The following is a 23,693-nucleotide window of genomic DNA, read 5'->3' on the forward strand; positions in this document are numbered from 1 at the left end:
TTTATATCTATAGGGAATTATCTAGTGAATGTTTTTTCCCTATATAGAGAATGAACAAAATTTCCTAACAATATGTGTTGACGGTAATGATGCTTAAATTTGAGAAGCTAGTTTCTTTGCTATATAATACATGCCCCCTTCGTCATCATAGCATTGTCAGGCTTTAAACGTTGCTTTCTTTATCCTAAGTGAATATGTAGGCAAAGCCTACTGTTGCTATTCAGCAACTTATGTAGGTGAATCATGCTACTCAGCAACTTATGTAGTCTTAAAACACACGTATTCTTTTAGGACCTAGGGGAGTGCAGATGGAGTTGATCATTGCTGTGTGGCGATGGTGGGAGCATTGTTTTGGCTTCTAATGGAAGGCAGTTCATAGGTTCTTCCTGCCATTGATAAACGTATGCAAGCCCTATTTTCTAACAAGACCAAGAAGGAATACTTCTAAAAAAGGATGGAGATTTAGAGCACTCTATGTAGTCTATCCAATTTATAACAATGAGCTCAATAATTAGAGGCATGCCCAAACCTACATCTTTTATCGAGGAGTTATGGATTACATCATCATGGTGGAGTACGAAGGAACTTTTGGTCTCTTGAGTCTTGGGCATTAGTGCTACTTGCAAATTTACAAGGCATAATTTTAGGTCTCTAGGGAAGCAATACTACTTTTGAACTTGTACATGGAGTTCAAAAAGTTTGATCCATCCACATAAAAAAGACGAAGGTGGTAGTACACCTTGCCTTGCTTGCAAGTGGATAAGATGCCTTACAAAAATGAAAGTTTAATTTTTGAAGAGGCAAGTGGGGGATTTATTTTGGTGAGCTATTTCTAACAAGTGTTTTTTTAAGAATTGGGTGAGTAGATTCTAAAAAGATTCTCTCCAACACATAAGAGAGAGTGAGAGGGAGTGAAGTGAAGATATCTTTGCTACTTTGAATCGAAACATATCTTTGCTACTTTGAATCGAAACATATCTTTGCTTACAACATCACTAGGGTTAATGGTGGTTGGCAAGGCTGTTGAAAAGGTTCAACACTTCTGAAGTTGTGAAATATGCTTCAAACACCAAGTTTGTCTTATCAACTTCCTTCCCTCTCTCTATCTCTCTCTCTCTCTCTCTCTCTCTCTCTCTCTCTCTTACACTTTCTCAATTGCATTCCATGATGAAGGTATCACAAAACAAGATATTGCACAATCGAACCCTCTACAATGAGGTTGCAAGTAAGACAACACCCCAAAAATTTTAAAAACAAAGATTGCATTAATGAAAACATTTACAAACATCCCAAAATACTATAGGACATGAAATGTCAAAATTAGGCATGTGAAATTCCATGCATTCAATGTTTTAGATCAGGGTAGGCTCTCCTATGAGATAAGGCTTTATAGAGCTCCAAGTCAGAAAGTATAGGTTGGTGGATGAACATATTCTTGTTTTGGCTCAAGCCAAGAACACATAAATATATGAAGTACAAGTGCTTGCATGCACGATAAGGTTTCTTCTTAGATTCTGGAATGAAGGGATGTAATGCATGAAAATATGAGTAATCACCATGTAAACATGATGCCTAAGTGTATTTAGTCTCTCACCAAGAGAATGGAAATAGCCTTCCACAAGCCAAGAGAGAAGCCATGAGCTCCAAGAAACATAAGTTTCCATTTCTAAAAATGATCATCAAAAGTTACAACCATGGTCCAAGTCCCCTCTTTTATACATGGACTTGTCCCATTATTAACCCTATTGAATAAAGTTCCTACTTTATTACAAACCATCCCTTCCCAAAGATTTTGTCCTCAAAATCAATAACATGTACAATCTCAAAGTATGAGACTCTAATGTAATCAATGGGAAGTGGTTAAGAGTTCTCAAGTACATCCAAAGCACATATACAATGAAAATCCGGATGTATACAAGTCCACAAAGCTTCAAGCCCAAAGTGTATGAGTGGGACTGTTATGACAGCCCTTCTAGTCGATGAAGACCCTTGAAAATCCTTCATTTAGACTCCATATATTGGGCTGAAAATGATATGTACACTCAGCCATATGTAGCCCACATCATAATCTTTCATTAGGATACGCCATGAAGCTTGTTGGAGTAGAAAAATAGGCCCAATAGTAGACCTTCCCAAAGCTGTTCAGAAATTACAGCATGTATACTTCTCCTCATATTACCCAATTTGCTCAAGTAAACCATACCACTTGGTCACGGAAAGTCATCCACAAGTAAGCCATGTTGTTGGACATACTCCAATGATTGCCAAGTAGCCTCATCCATGGGTAATTGCTTCCATTTGACAAGGTATTCATCAATATTCTGATTCCTCAACTCTCTTGTCCTCTTGCCAATAACCCTCTCCGGCTCATAAATGATCTCACCTTTTTCATTCATGGGTGGAAGCTCTTCCATCTCTTGAGGCAAAGATCCCATAAACCTCTTAAGGTTAGATACATGAAACACATTATGGATCCTTGTCGAAGAAGGCAAATCCAACTTGTAGGCCAAATCACCAACCCTCTTGATAATCAAGTATGGTCCATAATACCTATGAGCCAATTTTGAGTTGGTTACACCTTTGAGAGTGTTATGCCGACTCTTGGGAAGCTTCAATAGCACATAATCATCCTCTTGAAACTCCACATTCCTTCAAGTACTATGGCATGGTCAATCTCCCTCTTAGGTGGTAGACTCTTTGGCACTTGCAAAATATCTTCATACTCCTTAAGAAGAGTTGCCATTTCCTCATCTATGTGCTGTCCACTGCCTTCCATCCCCTCTTGGGTAACATGTAACACATAGATAGTGCCAAAAGCCTTAACCTCTTTCTTGAATCGCCTTGGAGTGATCAAAGAGAGCTTCTTAGGTGCATTTGCAGCAAGTACCACTTGTTGCCCATGATGTAGAAAGCTCATGAAACCTTGTTGAAGGTTCATGTGAATGTCACCAAGTGAAGCCAACCAATCACACCCCATGATAATGTCGATGGGACCCATATCCAAAACCACCAAATCACCTTCCCAAGTGTATGAAGAGGATAAAACCACTTTTGTAGAAGGGCAAACCAAGCTAGTCTTCTCACTTTCCCCATTTGCCACTTGCACTTGGAACGTTGTAGGTGTCTTCTTTGTGTTGAGTTTGAGAGAGTTGATGGATTTAGAGTTGATGAAGCTATGAGTGCTCCCGGAATCCACAAGAATATGTGCAACCCTCCCATTGATGGTCCCCACCAACCTTAGTGTGCTTGGGTTCTTGCAACCCGCCAACAACTCTTGTGAGATAGAGCATATGCAAGCTGAAATTTCTGCATTGGTAGGCATGTCTCCGTCCACAAGGCTTTCCTTAACTCCACCTCCCGGATCAAACGGAAACTCACCATCCTCCGTGATGAAAGAATGGTTTTCAAGTGACTCCTCATGTGCTTCTTCATTGCAATCCTCCCATTCTTCAATGTCATGAGAGTCATCCTTGTTCTCTTCCTCATCCATGAGGATCATAGTGGCCACAATCTTCTTTGATTTGCACACATGCCCGGGTGACCACCTCTCTTTGCACTTGAAACATAGCCCTTTGCTTCTCAACTCCTCAATCTTTGGATCATCCATTCTTTGAGTCTTCTTGAAGGGTTGAAAGGGCCTCTTCTTCATGAAGTCACTACTCTTTTTGGCATCAAATTGATGTATCCCATTCTTTGGCTGTCCACCCCCAAATGATGTAGGGGCTCTTGGATTAGAGGATGGTAATGTAGAGGTAGGACCTTTCCCAAAATTGTAAGAAGTAGTGGTTGGTTTGAGTGTGTCTTTGGTGAAGGTCATGGGCTGAGACCTCTTGTACTTTGGCTCATAGAGTTCGGCTAACCTCATAGCTTCTTTGAGAGAGCTAGGCCTTTGAGCCGACACATCCGCCTTGATGAAGTGTTCAAGCCCATGCACAAACTTTTTCATCTTCATGTCTTCACTCAAGCCTTCCACGTACATTGAAAGCTTCAAAAATCTCTTGATATAATCTCTCACCATCATCCCCTTTTGACAAAGCTCATACCATTCTTCATGGTATCGGTCAAGCACTAAGGGTGAACTGAAGGCCAAGTTCATCTCCCGCTTCAATCCTTCCCAAGTTGATGGCGTGTTCCCTTGTTTGACCAAGTGCCTCCACCATTGATGAGCATAATCTTCAAGATGTAAGGAAGAAAATTGTACCATATCACGCTCACTTTTTGGGTAAAGTTGGAAATAGGTGTCAAGCTTGGTAGTCCACTCCTCCAACTCATGCGGAGATGACCCGTCACCTTTGAACTTTGATAGTGAGATTTTGTCTTTGAGGGCTTGAATCTTTGCATCTTTGAGTATGACTCCATAAATTGTGCAAAGTCTTTGTAATCCCTCTTGATGATATTCGACAATTCCATCCACTTCTCGTGAGCATCCCTTTGTCTTTGGGCAAAGGACATTTGATTCCAATCGAGTGCAATCTCCTCATCATTCACAAACACCTCATCCTCTTCCCTTGAATGCATTGCCCTAGAAGAGGTAGGACCCTTTGATGCATTGAGGTGAGACAAACCCGAATGAAAAGAAGGAGGAAACATGTCCTTGACAAGAGGTCTCCGTGCATCCGCCGTGAATCCCCGAGTGGATGCTCCCAATGGATCCTCTTGTACGGCCTTCATGGAATCCTCATTCAAGATGCCCTTGCCTTTTCTTTGCTCATAGTCACCATAGTTCCCATGCTTTTCTTGTGCTTGAGACTTCCCAAACTTGTCCTCCATCACACCAATCCGTGAGGATAATGTTTCAAAATGAGAATCAAGCTTGGAGTCTAAGGTCTCCAACCGTTGTACAAGCATTTGCATGAGGGTGTCATGGTTAACCGCCGCTTGTGTCCCTTGAGAAATTTGATTATGTACATTGCCCCCATTGTCTTCATTGATGAATGCATCCCTTGCATCCATATTACCTTCCATGTCCTCATCACCAATGATCATTTCTTGCACAACATCCCCACCCTTGCGTGGTCTTCCCTTCGGCATAGTGAAGAAATGCAAGATGTTGGTAGAATGCCCAAATGATGTCGGAATTGGACAAAAGAAGGTTCTATGGGTAGGTAATCGTCTACTATCCTCCCAAATGAACACAGTAAGAATTAGGTGTGGGCAAGTACTCTCTGTTTTAGGGTTTGTGCAAGACAGCTGAAAATAGTAATTTGGCTCTAAAATGCAAAATATATGTCGGAATTAGGATTTTGATGGCTCTATAGAAAGCTAACGGAAGATAGAACCTACCCCTAAAAGCATTTTGATTCAGTCAAAGTGGAAGTATATTCTGTTTGACTTTGACCAGAAAGTCAACATGACTACTTTGACCGAGATTGTGATATCCGATTAAGGGGTTCTATGGCTCATTTAAAAACTCTCAATGAGTAGAATAGAGTCGTGTAATCACTCGGACCTAATCCCAAAAACCCTAGGACTGAATTAGGGTTTTGTAAAATCCCAGAAATTCCCAAAATTCGGTCCCAAAGCTCAATCCGGCTACAAATGATTGGTGTTTCTCCCCTTGGTAGTTGTGAATAACTCTTCAAGTGTATCCATGAGGTAAATCTCCAATCAATAAGCTTGTTTGGCTCCCTTGTTGGAAAAATTCCGCCATAGTCTCCTTTGTAATTGGAACCAAATCTCAAATGAAAATGCAACTTCTCAAATCACAATGCAATACTCTTTGTATCCCACAATGTCATGAAAGATCATATGCACTCTTTGTCCATCAAAGCATTTGCAATATCCACACAATATGACGGAAAAAGGGCCCCATTGCCCAAATGCATCCACAAAGTCGATGGTGAGGATTGTTGAGGACGCGCGTTGAAGCTTGCCGATCTCCCGGCCAAGCTCTTCTCACCCCTTCACCGAGTTTTCCTCCAAGGTGAAGGTTGAGGCCATTTCTTCACACCGGTGTACCTAATCCCCCTTTGTACCGCTTTTCCAAGGCAATCACGGCACAAAGAGTTCAAGCCATTCTCCCCTTGGCCTCTCCAACCAATGCCAAGGTACCCTCACACATTGCTAGATTCTATAGAAACTTGAAGTGGTAGCAATGGTGAGTGTAGGTACAAAATGATGTGGATAATATCAAATGATAGAACAAGTTTGTTGGCTTACAAGTATTGAGCATGACTCATGCCCTTTTACAATTTAGAACTCATCAATAAAGCATGGACTCATGCCTCAATCCATCATCCAAAAGCTCCAACACAAACCAACAATTCACAATGCCCTCACCATGGCATTTGCATAAGCATTTGTTAACCACAATCAAGGCATTTGCAATTGCATTCCAACAATCCCTTTCACATCATATTGACAAATGCATGCTTCCAAATGCTCTCTTATGCCCATGTGTAAAACATAGCATTGGCATGGCTATGTATAGCATCCATAGTGTCCATATGGCATCAAGATGAGCATGAGGGACTCCAAAAACATTGCATAAGCTTGCTATTCCATCAATGGCATGCCAAATGAAACATAATGAAGAAAATCCCCCAAAATGTGATCTATGAATTGGCCACACTCATGTGGAATCAATTCCTTTCACCATTGCCATCAATAATGCATGGAGAAGCAATATTGGCATGTGAATGGTCAAGCTTTAATGGTTAATTTCTGAAAATTAGGGGAGTTTGAATGTGTCCAACCCTAATCCATTCCCAAGCTCCACCAAATGCTTCAAACTTGGAAGAAATTGATCAAACCACTCACCAATGTCATTCGGAAAGCTTCAATGGTAGAAAATGTTGAAGAAGCCTCTTGTTGAAGAAAAACGTAGCTCTCTTTGCTCTGAAATTTGCAGCCAAAATACACCTCCCATGTGCTTGAACAAGGCTTGAAAATATGCTCCAAACAATGGCTAAAACCTTTCTTGTGAAGCTTCCCTCTTATGAGGTAGTAAAGCTAGGTACCCTAGCTCCCTCTTCCACCATTTCAACGCCGTTTTGAGGCGGCAGCCTGCTCCTGCAGCCCGCCATATTCGCCTCTTTGCCTCCCTTCATGAGATGATTAAGCTAACATTGATGCCTATGAAGATGTACAAGCTTAGCAATTGAAAGATATGGTTCATGGAAGGTAGGTTAAGCTCAACTTTCAGCCATGGAGAAATGAACAAAAGCTCCCAAATCTTTGAGAAAAAAATTAGCAAGAAGAGGCTCAAATGAAAGATCTCAGAAAGCTCTACAAAAACCCTAAGGTTTGGCATCAAAACGGGTAAAGGAAGAGCATCCCATGGCTATGGAAAGCTTGAGGAAGAAGAACATGATTACTAATCATGATTAGCAAAAAAGTTAATTGCAATTAGTCACTTGCCCTAAGTTTTGGCCCGACTGCCCCAAATTTTTGGTCCAGAGGCCCAAAATTTGGTCCAAAAATGGCAAAATTGGCCAAAATCACTCAAAATTCAAGCAATTTCCATGAAATGCTCACCATATCCATGAGATTAAGCAAGATTAGAGAAGATTTGTCAAGAATCACTCAAGGATTACAAGAAAATGAGAAAAAAATTAAAAGAAACTCAAATTTTCAAGCAAATTTTTCCAACAACCCATGCATGTCCATGATCAAAATCAAGAGCTCTGATACCAATTGGAATGAAGGGATGTAATGCATGAGAATATGAGTAATCACCATGTAAACATGATGCCTAAGTGTGTTTAGTCTCTCACCAAGAGAATGGAAATAGCCTTCCACAAGCCAAGAGAGAAGCCATGAGCTCCAAGAAACATAAGATTCCATTTCTAAAAATGATCATCAAAAGTTACAACCATGGTCCAAGTCCCCTCTTTTATACATGGACTTGTCCCATTATTAACCCTATTGAATAAAGTTCCTACTTTATTACAGATTCTTAATTTGTAAAATCTAGACACGTTCACCACGGTTTGTATTTCACATGCACATAGTATTTTCCAATGTGTTCATCATCCCCATGCGATTCGATCTTGAAAACTTCATGCTTGTGCTCCAGCCTGTGCAATTCTTCTACCATCCTAGCTTTCATTTTCAAAGCTAGCTTTATATTTTTTCCGCTTCCTCTAATATCAACGTGCAGTACCTAAGTTCTTTAATGCCATTTTACATAGCTGTGATCCACCTACCTCCCCACCCATAGTAGTAGACCCAAATAGTAATTCTTTCATACTTCATGTTACAGAGGAGATTATGGCACCACCACCCGCCGCTAGCAGGAGGGGTGAGCATGGCACCTTCTGCATTCTTTCTCTCCACTTGATATCCACCTTTCCATAAAAAAAAGGGTCATATCTTGGGTGGAAGATTGGGATTTGGATCTATGATGTTCTCCACAATATAGCAATGCCAAAAACATGATCTAGGAAAAACTACATCCACTATCTGATGAGGCCATTAGGGTGCATGGACAGTGATACCCTTCAAATTTGTTACCTTACCACCATGAGGAGATTTCAAGGTAAGGTGGTACACTAGGTAATTTTTTACATTAAAAAAGCACATGTTTTTTTTATAATTCCTTATTGATTCAAGAGTTATTAGAGTGCTTTTCGTGCTTTGAAGGTATGAGGGTCCTAAAAGCAAATTAACCTTATATGGATTCGTAGTCTAAGTACCTTCAAAGCATTAAAAAAGCACATGTTAAGGACACTAATTTGATTACACCTTACCTTCCTTTCATTCCACTACATGTGACTTTGCTAAAAATGCATGTCCTTGATTTCCCACATTGCTTCATTCACCTTACACTCAATCACACATAACTCTTTAGCTTCTGTTGTTCTTTGAGGAGTAGTGGGGTTGCATCATCCTCCTTAAAATTGATGTTCCATGGACCTACCTATATATTTGAGATCTCATACATGCTCATTATACTCTAGATGATGCATTTCCTCATCTTCAATATCAATGACCATAGTGGTCGGTCTCTTGTGACACGTAGTTTCTTGTCACCACTCAGGGGGGTAGGTGCCTTATACATGGGTGCTCCTTTAGTTGCATGATTGACTATTTGGACCACTTGGGCTAGGATTGTAGACATCTATTCCTTTATTTTCTCCAAGTTTAGTCCTCTCTCTACGTGCTTACCTTGAGAGTAAGAGATGACCTTAGTTCTTTGGAAAGTTGTATTTGCCATATTTGTTGTGCATGCATCATAAAGAGAAATCTTGCATATACTCTTCCACCTTCTACAAGCCAACTCCCATGCTTGCTCTTTGCTAAGTTTATTCTTGGGGTATGTGGATCATCATTACTTCTCTCTATTGCTATCATGACACTATCCCAATGTGCTATGTGCACCTCCCACCAGCTCAAGGTCAAGAGTCCATTGCCAAAACAATCCTATCCATGATATGACTGTTGTGTGCCACCATTGACATATTAATTGAGCCTCCAACCTCACTCATGCAGCTTTACTATTAGGATCCATGTACCACTTCTCTCACATTTCTTAGTGCTCACCTTGAGATGTGGCACACACTTACTTTGTTGTGCGGGAAACCCTGCACTACTCCTAATGAAATAGGCACAATGTGAGATCCCCCTGTTCCCACCGAGCAACGGATTCGGGTACTAGCAGCGGAAGTAGCACTTCTCGCGCGGGACAGGGGTCCCACACTCGGGGCCTCACCCACGGATATCCGGATAAGAGACTAATCCGTCGGTTGTTCCAAAACCAAACCCGAAAAAACTTCCTTTACCGGAAAGCACGGGTGATTCCACTAGGATAACTTTTTACTCTAACGTAGTCAAGATCATTTCTGATCGAGCTGATCCAATTGCATCTATAAGATACTTGGTTAGATCAAGGAAGAAACTTGCACTTGGATCATTGGGATCAACGCTTTTTTTCCCATTCAAGAGGCACAGCCGTTGATTCCTATCCATAGAACAATTACTGTCCGGGATTTACTTTATCTATCGTAATAACATAATTTTTGAGTCTCGATTTACGGATCCATCAGTCTAGCCTAACCCCATCCAGTCCCATGGATTAGCCAACCGCCTAACCACTGTAGTGATGGGATCCAATTAAGAATTTGGTTAGGTTTTGTCCTGGGTACCAAGGAAAAGAGTTCCCAGGCCCCCTAGCCGGATGTTCAAGCAAAATAAAACTAGTCACATCACTCACACACCCAATATGAAATTGCCTTTTCACATATTCAACCAGTTTTAAAACAATCCTTTAATAAAACCATAGTATCACTGATCACCATCTTCCAATTTATCCGGTTGATTCTTAATTTTTCCCATCATTCCTTCATCAGAGTATCTATGGCATCATTGGCAACTAGGATGCTCACCACCTGTCCACTCAGGGGCCGTTTCCTAGTTCCTAGCCCATAATACTCGTCAATATAATCACTTATCAAGATGGACTCTCGTTGAAGATCAGCAAGATCAACCAACATATCCATATAAAGAGCCATGGACTCATCCATTGAAGACCAGCAAGGTCAATCAACCAGATCCATGCCCGATTTCAGAAAACAACTCTTACTCCTTGTTCCAATATCTTCCTCGACGCACGCGTGGGTATCCTGGGCAACCCAGAGCCCGAGCACCATATGGTCAGCACCCTCTAGGATCCTTCGCGTAGGTGACCTAGCGCTTCACTCATAGGCCGCTTCCTTGACCCCTCATCCACCGTACCGGAAGCTCACCATTTTAATCGCACCGAGGCTGGTCAAGACCTCGGCCGACCTTGCTACGCGAGACGTCCTCCATTGACTCTCCGTCAGCAGTTGCAACTTTATCAGTTAGGTCTCCACGACCTTAATCACAAGACGGTCAAAATGCTTTCCCAGCATTCTTGACATAAAATAGTCATTTACAAACAACATTTACAAACAGTTTACAAATACAATTTCTATATTAACTCTCATTTTTCCACATTATCCCTCATCAACCCACATTACTTATTCCACATTACTTTTATATGTGTACTCATCCAATCACATCATTTTCCATCTCCTCACTTTAGATTCCTTCACATCACATATCATATATTCACATCTATACATATATCCACATCTACATCCACATTCACATCCATACATCAACATTTACATCCATGCATCCATTTTCACATCCACATCTACATGCACATTCACATCCATACATCCACATCTATATGCATACATTCATGTCTACATGCATACATCCACAACTCCATGCATACATTCATATCCACATTCACACTCACATCCATACATCTACATCTACATCTACATCTACATCTACATATACATGCATACATCCACATCTCCATTCACATCTACATCTATACATCTACATCTACATGCATCCATCCACACCTCCATTTACATCCACATCTATACATTTACTTCTACATGCATACATCCACATCTCCATGCATACATCCACCTCCACATTCACATTAACATCCATACATCTATGTCTACATGCATACATCCACCTCCACATTCACATCCACATCTATACATCTACATCTACTTGCATACATCTGAAAAGATGCAGGGGGGAAGAGAGCTTGAGCTCTTGCAAGCACACACACACACTCACAAAACCCTAATAGAGAACACACAAGGTGAGAGGCTGAAAATCTTCTTCTTCTCTACTCAACACTCAACACACCATATACAAGATAAGAGTACACACTATATGAAAGGTACTCAACCAATACATACACGGGTTCTCTATAGTGTGAACCCGACTAAATGAGCTGGCGCTATAACTATGCCAGTCTCTAGAATGGCTGTCACACAGCCTGTCATCCCACTGGCCGCATATCACCCAACCAAGATCTCACCAACCATGCCAGTGGTGTAAGTGTGGGGCCTATCCCCCAGGCGGGTCATCATCAGTGGCCACCGCCTCACTAGACGAGCTCGATATCTCAACACTCCCCCTCGAGCTCAACTCCATCTCATGCACACCAAGCGAAGCCCTGAATCTGCGGAGCTTCTCTGTATCCAATGCTTTGGTGAAGATGTCAGCTACCTGATCCTCTGTGCTGACATAAACAAGGTCAAGGTCTCCTGCCAAGACCCTCTCTCTGACGAAGTGGTAGTGGACCTCTATGTGCTTTGTACGAGCATGAAAGACTGGGTTCCTGGCCAACTGTATACTGCTAATGTTGTCACAGAAAATGACAACTTGTCTATCCACTGATAGACCCAAATCTTCAAGTAGCTTTCTCAACCAAGCTACCTCACATGCTGCCATAGCAGCTCCTCTGTACTCGGCCTCTGTACTCGATAGAGCAACCGTAGGCTGCTTCTTGCTGCTCCAAGTCACAGCAGCACTCCCCAAAGAAAACATGAAGCCACTGGTAGATCTTCTGTCTGAGATACTACCAGCCCAATCAGCATCTGTGTACCCATGTACACATATCTCTGTCCCAGTCTCATAGAATAGTCCACAATGCAAAGTAGACTTCACATACCTCAGTATGCGTCTCACTGCATCCAAATGCGGTTTCCGTGGAACCTGCATAAACTGACTCACCAACCCAACAGCATAGCTCAAATCTGGTCTGGTGATCGTCATGTAGATCAAACTCCCTACTATGCGTCTGTACATAGTAGGATCCTCCAAGATCTCTCCTGAATCTGCACTCAACTTGCCATTCTAATCCAATGGCACAGAAATAGGCTTACAGCCTGTCATACCATACTTGGACAACATGTCCAAGCCATACTGTCTCTGCAGTAATCCAATACCATGTGGTGACCTAATCACCTCAATGCCCAAGAAATATCTGAGCTCCCCCAGATCCTTCATCTCAAACTTCTGTCTAAGCAAGATCTTTACATCAAAGATCTCTGCATCATGGTCCCCCGTAATGATCAAGTCATCTACATAGATGACAACAAGCACAACTCCTCTATCACCATGTCTCACATACAATGAGAAATCTGCATTGGCTACATGAAAGCCAATAGTGACAAGATATTCAAAAATCTTGTCAGACCATGCTCTTGGTGCTTGCTTTAAGCCATACAAGGCTTTCTTCAACCTGCAAACATGCTCGGGGTGACCCTCATCCTCATAACCAGGTGGCTGCAACATATACACCTCTTCTTGCAAATCTCCATGCAAGAATGCATTCTTTACATCCATCTGATGTAAAGACCATTGCTTTGACGCAGCCACTGCTATCACAACTCTCACTGTTGCCATCTTGGCAACTGGGCTGAAAGTTTCCTCATAATCAATCCCATATGTCTGCGCATATCCTTTGGCTACCAATCTAGCCTTGTACCTGTTTATGCTTCCATCACTGTTATGTTTAACTTTGTACACCCACTTGCATCCAATGGCTTTCTTGCCTTCAGGCAATTGCACTAAATCCCAAGTTTCATTTCCATATAGTGCATCCATCTCCTCATCCATATCTTTCTCCCAACACACATTTCCAACAGCCTCATCAATGCATGTGGACTCTACAACCTGCACAACCTTTGCCATATATGCATAGTGATGTGCCACATAACCATCATATGTAAATCTCTGCACAGGGTTCTTCACTCTCCCTGATCTTCGCAGCTTTTCATTCATGGCTTCCATAGCCTTCTTTACACCAGGTGTTCTCATAGCTGGGATCCCAAGCTCCTCATCAAGGCTCATATCTGAGCCACTAGACTCTCCATCAACATGAGAATGCCCTGCAGAAATGTCAGGCATACCAAGGGGCTCAACCACTTTCTCTTTTCCTTTACGTGATGTAGTAATCACATTTGCAGGGCTGGTATTATGACGCAGCCTGCCACTCCATGGTCTATCAACAGACCCACTAGATGAGGACTCTCCTGGTCCACTCAAAGACTGTGATTGCTGCATTCGGTGCAACCACACTTCCACTCACATCAGCCCCAACAGTTTCTTTTTCAGCAGCATACCAGCTGCTCATCTCATCAAACACAACATCCTTGCTTACCCTCAGCTCACGTGTAGCAGGGTTATAACACCTGTATCCCTTTTGCTCAAGGGAATATCCAATAAACACACATTTTTCAGCTTTCGGATCTAGCTTAGTTCTCAGCTCATCTGGCACATGCACATATGCAATGCATCTAGCTTAGTTCTCAGATGAGACAAATCTGGTTTTCTGCCAGTAAATCTCTCCTCTGGAGTTACATCATGTATGGCTGCAGTTGGAGTCCTGTTCATGATGTATACTGCTGTAGAAACAGCCTCAGCCCAATAGCAATGTGGCATACTCTTCTCTTCCATCAATGCTCGCGCAATCTCAGCAATGTGCCTGTTTTTCCGCTCAGCAACTCCATTTTGCTACGGAGTGTATCTGCATGTATACTGTCTCCGAATACCATTCTTCTTCAAATATTCAGAGAACTCATTGGAGAAGTACTCTCCCCCTCCATCTGACCTTAGGCACTTTACATATTTCCCTGTTTGCTTTTCAACCAAAACTCTGAAATTCTGAAAGTGAGTGAACACCTCACTCTTCTCCTTCATGAAATATACCCACACTTTCCTTGTGTGGTCATCAATGAAAGTCACATAATACCTGCAGCCTCCCATAGATATGGTCTTCGTAGGACCCCATACATCTGAATGCACAACATCTAGTGCATTTCTGCTCACATATCTGTTACGTGGAAACACATGCTTTGTTTGCTTCCCAAATTGGCATGCTTCACATATTTTCTGCATACCTTCCACTTTAGATTTTGGCAGCCCTGTCACAATTCCTTTTGTCTGCATAGACTTCAATCTCTGTACATTTACATGTCCAATTCTTTTATGCCATATGTCTGTGTCTGCAACAACTCCTGAACCATTTGCAAACATCGCAGCACTCATTTCAGGCATGTCTACATCCAACGTAAACATTTTGCCCACTCTGTTGCCTTTTGCAACCAACCTGCACTTGTCTTTGAAGTCTTCGACATAACATCCATCAGGGTTAAACCGAACCTGCAAACCCTGCTCAATCATCTGGCCAACTGAAACCAGATTCTTTGTTATGTTCGGTACATGAAGTACATCTGCAAGGTACTTCACTTTGCCATCCTGCATAGACAATGGCACATCTCCAATGTGGGCAATTGGATGAGCAGTGTCATCCCCTGTTTCCACAAAACCTGGTCTTTCCGGGTTCTTCATCTCCTTGAACCACTCCCCATGACTCGTCATGTGGTTCGAAGCGCTTGAATCCACATACCATACATTATCTTTTTGTGCTGCATCAACATTTTCAGACATGGCATTCACAACATGCTGCATAACAAACAACCTTTCATTGTCCTCATTATTTCTGCTTGAGGAGGATGCATAGTTGTTTTGCTGCACTTTCCCATTTTGCATGTCAGCTTGCTTTTTATAACATTCTGCCTGCACATGTCCAGGCTTACCACAATAATAGCATTCACGTGCATCATTGTACTGCCTTTGCCAATTTCCACGGCCTCTTTGACTCCCCCTGCCTCTGAATTTGCCTCTTCCACCTGCGTGTTGTTGTTGTTGTTGTTGATTCTGGGACTGTTGTTGTTGCTGCTGCTGCTGACCATAATTCTGATTACCTGTTCGGCCACCTCCTTGACCGCGTCCACGGCCTCCTCTACCTCGTCCTCTTCCTGAACTCGTGTAGAAGGCCTGTTGCTCTGAACTGTTTTTGCTTTGTGAAGACTGTTGGTCTTCACCCAAGCTCTTCTCTTCGATAATCAGCATAGACACCAAATCTGTAAAGTTGGGAATGTTTTTCCGAGTCTGAATAGACGTCTTAAATGCCTTGTATTGTGGCCCGAGACCACGTAGACAGACTTCCACCTTGTCATCATCATCTATTGACACACCAATAGATGCAAGGGATTCCACAATACCCTTTATCTTTAGCGCATAGTCATTCACAGACATGCTCTTTTTCTCCACAGTATGAAGTTCATTCTTCAACTGTATCTTGCGTGCCTTGGTATTTGTTTCATAAAGCTTTACCAAGGTGTCCCACGCCTCCTTGGGGGACTTGGCATCGTGAATGTGCCCAATCATGGTGTCCTGTATACTAATGGAAAGCCAACACATAACCTTCTTGGCTCCTTGGTTCCAGTCTTTAAACTCTTTCACATCTGCAGCAGTCGGATTTATATCCGGTATCTCCGGTGCCTCTTCATGCTCACCTTCTATGTAGTCCTAATAGCCTTTTCCCATCAGGAAATTTGTCAACCTAAACCTCCAAGCATGGAAGTTATTCTTATCCAACTTCTCAGCTACAATCTGTGTTATGCCATCATTAGACATCTTGCCAAACAAACAATTTTACCAGAACCTGCACTCTCGTTTTTCTGCACAAATGCTGTAGTTTCTGCACAGTGGTACTGTAGTACTCTCAAATGTCACCAACAGTGACTTCAATGTGCATACATACACCCAATGGCAACTGTAGACCTCTTTGCAGCACCCACAATGTCTGCACAGTCAATCTGTCTTCCTGCAGTTCTTAAAACAGAGTTCTGTAGAGAATCGATGACTTACCCGCAGTGCTCGAAATCGCCTGCTTTCTGAAAAACGGAGGTATAGACGCGCCCGAAACGCGTTCTCGGCCCGGATAGGACTGTATAGTTGCCCTATAGCTTTACTCCCGCGAAGAAAGCTCCTCAATCAGAGACCGTTTGCCGGTGCCTCCCGTAGAGCTCCCAACAAGGTGTAGTCACCAACACAATAGGGAAGAGTAGTTGAAGCTCTTACCCTCGTACCGCTTCCTGTGGTTCTCTTGCTTGTAGCTCAACCCTTAGCATGAACCAGGCTCTGATACCATGAAAAGATGCAGGGGGGAAGAGAGCTTGAGCTCTTGCAAGCACACACACACACTCACAAAACCCTAATAGAGAACACACAAGGTGAGAGGCTGAAAATCTTCTTCTTCTCTACTCAACACTCAACACACCATATACAAGATAAGAGTACACACTATATGAAAGGTACTCAACCAATACATACACGGGTTCTCTATAGTGTGAACCCGACTAAATGAGCTGGCGCTATAACTATGCCAGTCTCTAGAATGGCTGTCACAGAGCCTGTCATCCCACTGGCCGCATATCACCCAAGATCTCACCAACCATGCCAGTGGTGTAAGTGTGGGGCCTATCCCCCAGGCGGGTCATCAGTGGCCACCGCCTCACTAGACGAGCTCGATATCTCAACAACATCCACATCTCCATTCACATCCACATCTATACATCTACATCTACATGCATACATCCACATCTCCAATCACATCCATGTCTATACATCTACATCTACGTGCATACATCCACATCTCCATGCATACATCCACATCCACATTCACACTCACATCTATACATCTACGTCTACATGCATACATCCACCTCCACATTCACATCCACATCTATACATCTACATCTACATGCATACATCCACATCTCCATTCACATCCACATCTATACATCTACATCTACATGCATACATCCACATCTATACATCTACATCTACATGCATACATCCACATCTCCATGCATACATCCACATCCACATCTACATGTATACATCCACATCCACATCTACATGCATACATCCACATCCCCACTCACATCCACATCTATACATCTACATCTACATCTACATGCATACATCCACACCTCCATGATTACAATAAAATTCTTTTAATTAATCTAGGGTGATAATTCTTAGAATATGGTAGGAAGTCCTCTTTTCATGCTTTGAATGAAATTATTTTATGTGTAATTTTTATAAAAATTTTGCCATAGCTCCGCTGCTATGACAGATAAATCTCAATCATCTAAAAAGATAAAGCTTATCATCAAGAGAATGATTAGAATAATTAGAATGATCCCTAATTGGATCATTAATCCATAATGGATTGAATCATCAATATTCATAAACTAAAAGCATAAGGAAAGCCATTAATTTGGTCTTAAGCATAAATTAATCTTGGATTAAGAAAAAGCTTTATGAAAAGCTTCGTTTGGATTGAGAATGGGTCATGAGTATGACCATTTCTTAAGTGAGAGAGAGAAAAAACCATTAGAATTAAACATAAATGGAAATTTATGTAATTCTTTACTATCATTAATTAATTAACTTTAATAGCATTTCAAAAACCATACCAATTAAGCTTCTCAAGCTTGAGAGGGGTTGAGAAGAGAGAATCATTGAGAAATTATAGAAAAGATCAAAATTCACTATACTTACCTTATAATTTGCTTGATTCTTTATTCACGGTAGAGGCTCCCAACCAATCAATTGGTTTAGTATGTTGATGGAGCCACCAATGGGGATTTAAGAAAGAGAGAAGTGTCAAAAACTAGTGAATTATTAAAGAGTTCATAGTTCTTGGCTTAGGTGGAGTAGAGTAACAATGCATAAGACACTATGTTATTTTCAACAAGGGAAGGCTTCTATTTATAGGAAAAATTGAGCTCCTAACAAAACAAACTGATTCTAGAATTTTCCAAGTTAGTTTGGTTGAATTTGGACTAGATTTGGACCTAGTTTGGTTACTTTTTGATTCGGTTTGGTTCCATTTTGATTTGGTTTGGTTCAAGAGAGATGAGAGATAAAAATATCACATTATTTTTTAGTTTAAAACTCATTCAAGCATGTGAAATATGCACCTCCTTTAAAGAACTCCCCTTCCTTACATATGTGTCAAAATGGAATGATTATACCCAAAATATCTCATATTTTTAATATTGCTCATAGTTTTTTACTAATAAACCTTGTACATTTTCAACTCTTCATCTTATGTGAAATATGCACCTCCTTTAAAGAACTCCCCTTCCTTACAAATGTGTCAAAATGGAATCATTATACCCAAAATATCTCATATTTTTAATATTGCTCATAGTTTTTTACTAATAAACCTTGTACATTTTCAACTCTTCATCTTATGTGAGCATTTACTCATTTTTGGGTATCTTCTTTTACAATTTGGATTTATCTCCTCCCTACACATGGATTGATGCTATTGGTCCATAGGAACTTTAATTGGACCATAATCCAAAAATTTATGAAAATCTAGACCCTTAGACTAAGGTCTTTTATACCCATTTCCAATTAATTCCAATTGCACATTGGAAAATTCTTTTTGAATTTCTGTTTTAGGGGAACTTATTTTAATAAGATGAGTTATTTTTCTATCCAAAAATATTCATAATCTAAATATTCTCTCTCTAGAATAATGTTCTCTCTCTAGGCTAAAACAGTTAGAAACAAGGTCTTTATATTTCTGAAGAGGAATTGATTATAGGGGAAGATACTAGACATCAAAAAGGGGTTGGGGGAGGAATCTTACACACAACCTCCCTCTATCTATTAGGACATTGTTTTTGCGACCTATTAAACACATGTCAAAATGCATCCCAGTTAGCCTATGCCTTTTTTGCCCATGAAACCAAAGAAATATGCCCTTTCACAACCATGGTTATCCACCATCACCTCCTTGATGCACTCCTAACATAGACATTATTGGGCCTCCATATCCTCCTCTTTCATTTCATGTTGCAATTGTTAGAAGATCCTACATGTTGGATGAAAACTCAAGTCATTTACAATGTAACACAACTAAAATCCTTTGACCACATTTATTATGACATTTGTAATATGCTACCTTGGGTTGTACACATGACAATACATGGTCACCCAATCAGCTACTTGTCGGGTGTGTTCAAATGGTATCCATGCATGTCCAAGGTCCCTAGAGCTGTTCGTCACGTTTGATTCACAAAATCCAATCCAGAAGAGGGTCCAACTATGAAAATAATGAAAACAAAGCACTTCTCACCTACGGATCCTTGACCTAGGAACTTGCTTCCATGGAAAAAGTCATAAGTGCACTCTTGTACCAGCTTCAATAGTGCAAGTAATTGGATGGTGTAAGAGAGGTCATATGTAAGAACCAAAGCACACCTCATCCCACTCCATGCTATTATAGCAATGCTGATGTAGTGCCTTACATCCTCTACTAGTTAATTGAGATTATAACATTCCTCATTAGTTTTGTAAAGAAATAGAGAGGGAGCAAGATGGAGAGAGAGAGATTAAGTTTGTGTGAGAGAGAAAACAAATTGTGTTATTGTCTTTGTCTACCCCTATCTATTTGTGTGTTGACAAATACTTGTTTATGAATTAGAAAGGACAAAAATATGATTCCCATAAGCATAAACTAATTGTAAACATCCATAAGAATTAGAAAGGATAAAAATATGATTTCCATAATTCATAAACTAATTGTTTATGAATTAGAAAGGATGAAAATATGATTCCCATAAGCATAAACTAATTGTCAACATCCAAGGTACACTTTTTTTATTAGATATTCCATAAGTTGTCCTCATAGATAATAGATATTTTTATATGCTTTCAAAAGTTATTTTTATATGATATTTTTGTAGCCCATAAATAGAGAGGACTTTTTGATTAACCACTACTCTTATTTAAGGGATACATCCCACCAACCCAACCCTTATTTCTTTCTATTTTTGACCCCAAGTACTCATGGCTTCATCCAACACCAATCCCTCCAATAACACAACATTTGTAAACATCTTAAAATTAAATATCTTACAACTTTCATGCACCTCTAAGAAAAAGAACCAAGATTGGCCCTTTGGGAGGCATGGACAACCACACATCAAAAGTGTGCATGCTATACAAGAAGCTCACAATAGAGAAGGCGATAGATCTTACAGAACATGCTAGAGGTGAAAAAAGAAACCATTGGGGTGTGGAGATGATTTGGAAAAGGTAGAGTATGAAGTGGTTGTAAGAGGATACAATGTGCAGTGTATACAAGAGACTACTCACAAGATGTAGGATATAATGTGCACTGTATACAAGATACTACTTACAAGAAGTAGGATACAATGTGTGGTATATATAAGAGACTACTCAGAAGAAGTAAGATATAATGTGCGGTGTATATAAGAGACTACTCATAAGAAGTAGGATACAGTGTGCTGTGTATATAAGAGACTACTCATAAGACGTAGGATACAGTGTGCTGTGTATATGAAGTCTACTCTCACAAGAAGTATGATCTTTCATAACACAAACTTTAAAACTCAAATTTCATAATAATAGAGATAGAGAAGAATATTGTATCACTAAAGTGATACAATAGATGGCAAATCTCCACACCCGTGTGCTCCTATGTTCAAGGAGCTTTGATGCGGATGATATGGAGGTTGAATGCTAGTAGAATCTAGGGAGTAAACTCATAGCACAATGACTGATGAACTATGTGGAGAAGGGGCTCGTTGTATATCTTTATAGGCCTATATATGTGGGGCCATGACATGACCGTCGTGTAGGTATGTGATCATAGTTGGTGCCACTGCCCTTGGTAAAGAATCAGCCCTTAAAGATTAATGTGAGCGATAGTGGTGAGCTCCTAGTTTATGCCTCTTTCCTATAGAAACCCTAGAATTGAAAGACATGAATTCTCATGCTCGGTCTATTTTGAAACTCTTCAAATTTGTTCATGTCTCTAAGTTTCAATGTACATTATTCTTTATACTTTCAAAAAGCTTGAGATTTTTCCTTTTCCTACTGTAACTATCAATATAAAAATAGGAAGAATCTCTAAGTGTAATTGTACTCGGCTTTCCACAAAGATCATCGTGTACGAGTTGAAGAGGTGCCTTGACCTTAAAATTGGCCTCTTGTTTTTGGAAAGGGTTTTCAATGCTGTTTACTCATCATGCAAGCTTCACATATATCTGGATTGTTAATTGGTGGTAAACACTCAACTAGCTTACCTTTTTGCATCTCTGAAAGAGTGCATACTGAGATGCCCATATCTCTCGTGCCAAAGTTTGATGATACCCAAGGTGGTCTGGACTACAACTACCACAAAATCTCATACAAGTTGTTTCTTTGAATTTCCTTTGAAATGAATTTGTCATCCCCACCATCAATAATGACTACACCATTCTTATCAAATTGAACCCACAAGTCACGGGTCCGCCATGGTCGAGATAGAAAGGAGATTTCTCTTCATATTTGGAACAACCTAGAGAACATTTGAAAGACTTTTTGTACAACCTTCTTTATTAGACACCCGTGTAATAATACTTAAACCTTTTATTGGGCACTCTGCATCATTACCTGCACCATGAAAGACTTTTTGTACAACATTCTTTAGACATAAGTGAAGTATTAGCTGAACCTTTTATTGGGCACTTTCATCATTGCCACCATGATGTTATCTCCCAATACACCATGATGTTATCTCCCCATAGGCTTTAGGGAGGAATACCAGTCCTTGTTTGTTGTGATGAGTCATGTGTCTAGAAGCCACATTAAATTGGTGATCCAAGAATTATCATCATGTGCTACAACATTAGCTGTCTCACTGCACACTTCTTCAATGGCACGAAATGGCTCTATTTTTGCAGCATGAGATTGGATTCTTCCTTGGTCTTTAGAGTGTCATTCTTAGCACTTGCTTGCTTTTTCCTACATTCTTTGGCTATGTCTTGTTATAATAAAAGCATTTAACCTTTTTTTCTTATTTGAAGAAATAAAATCCTTACCCTTCTTCTCTATGTTGGTTTGCCACCATTACGACTCTACATCCTCATCTCTTTATCTTGAAGTAATGACTGACCTTCTGCATAAGTGTACCTCCTAGGGCAAAACCACTAGCATCTGTCACTACCTCAAAGAAGGGTAAGGAAAAATATGGCAATTTTAGGACAGGTTGGTTACTAAAGCTGTCTTCAGCTTATTAAAATCACTTTGACACATAGCAGTCCAATGAAATAGGGTTCTCTTCTTGAGAAGGTTAGTCAAAGGGGATGCTATTTGAGCATACCTGGGTATCATGATTCTATACCACCTGGTTAATCCTAGGAATCCTCCAACTTCTTTCACTGTCTTAGGCTCTGGCCAATCCACGCCTTCTTAGATTTTAGCGAGGTCAGGAGAAATCCCATCCTTAGATACTATAAATCCCAAGTATTTGACATGGTCAGCATAGAAAGTGTACTTGCTCTTTTTTGCAAAGAGTTGGAGTTTCCTTAGGATCTCTAGGACTTTGCGCACATGATCTTCATGATCTACTGCATTCTTAGAGTACACCAAGATGTCATCAAAGAAGACAAGGACAAATTCATCCAAGTATTCTCTGAGAATGTCCTACATGAGGAGATTAAATGTTGTTGGGGCATTTGTCAGTCAGAATGGCATGACTGTAAACTCATAATGCCCATATCGAGTATTGATGGCTGTCTTGGGGATATCTTGATCTTTAATTCAGATCTGGTAATATCCAGATTTGAGATCTATCTTTATGAACATTTGGGTTTCACTTAGCTGATCCAAAATCTCATCAATCCTAGGAATAGGATATTTATTTTTGACTGTTAATTGATTTAATCCTTTGTAATCAATATAGAGTCAACATTCCATCTTTCTTTTTCTGAAAGAGAACAAGCACACCCCAAGGTGAAACACTGGGTCTTATAAATCCTTGCTCTAGCAGCTGTCTTAACTGCTCCTTTAGTTCTATGGCTTCTAGAACTGGCATCTTGTATGCATGCTGGGCTATTGGTTGAGCTCCAGGAGTTAGCTCTATCTCATGAGCTACTTCACGAATCGGAGACATCTCGGTCAGCTCTTGTGGGAATACATCAACATACTCACTTACCCATTCTGGCTCCTTAGCCTTGCATTTTCTGTCT

Source organism: Cibotium barometz, chromosome 10 (genome assembly GCF_041138505.1).
Source record: "Cibotium barometz isolate CiBa-2024 chromosome 10, ASM4113850v1, whole genome shotgun sequence".
Taxonomy (NCBI): Eukaryota; Viridiplantae; Streptophyta; class Polypodiopsida; order Cyatheales; family Cibotiaceae; genus Cibotium; species Cibotium barometz.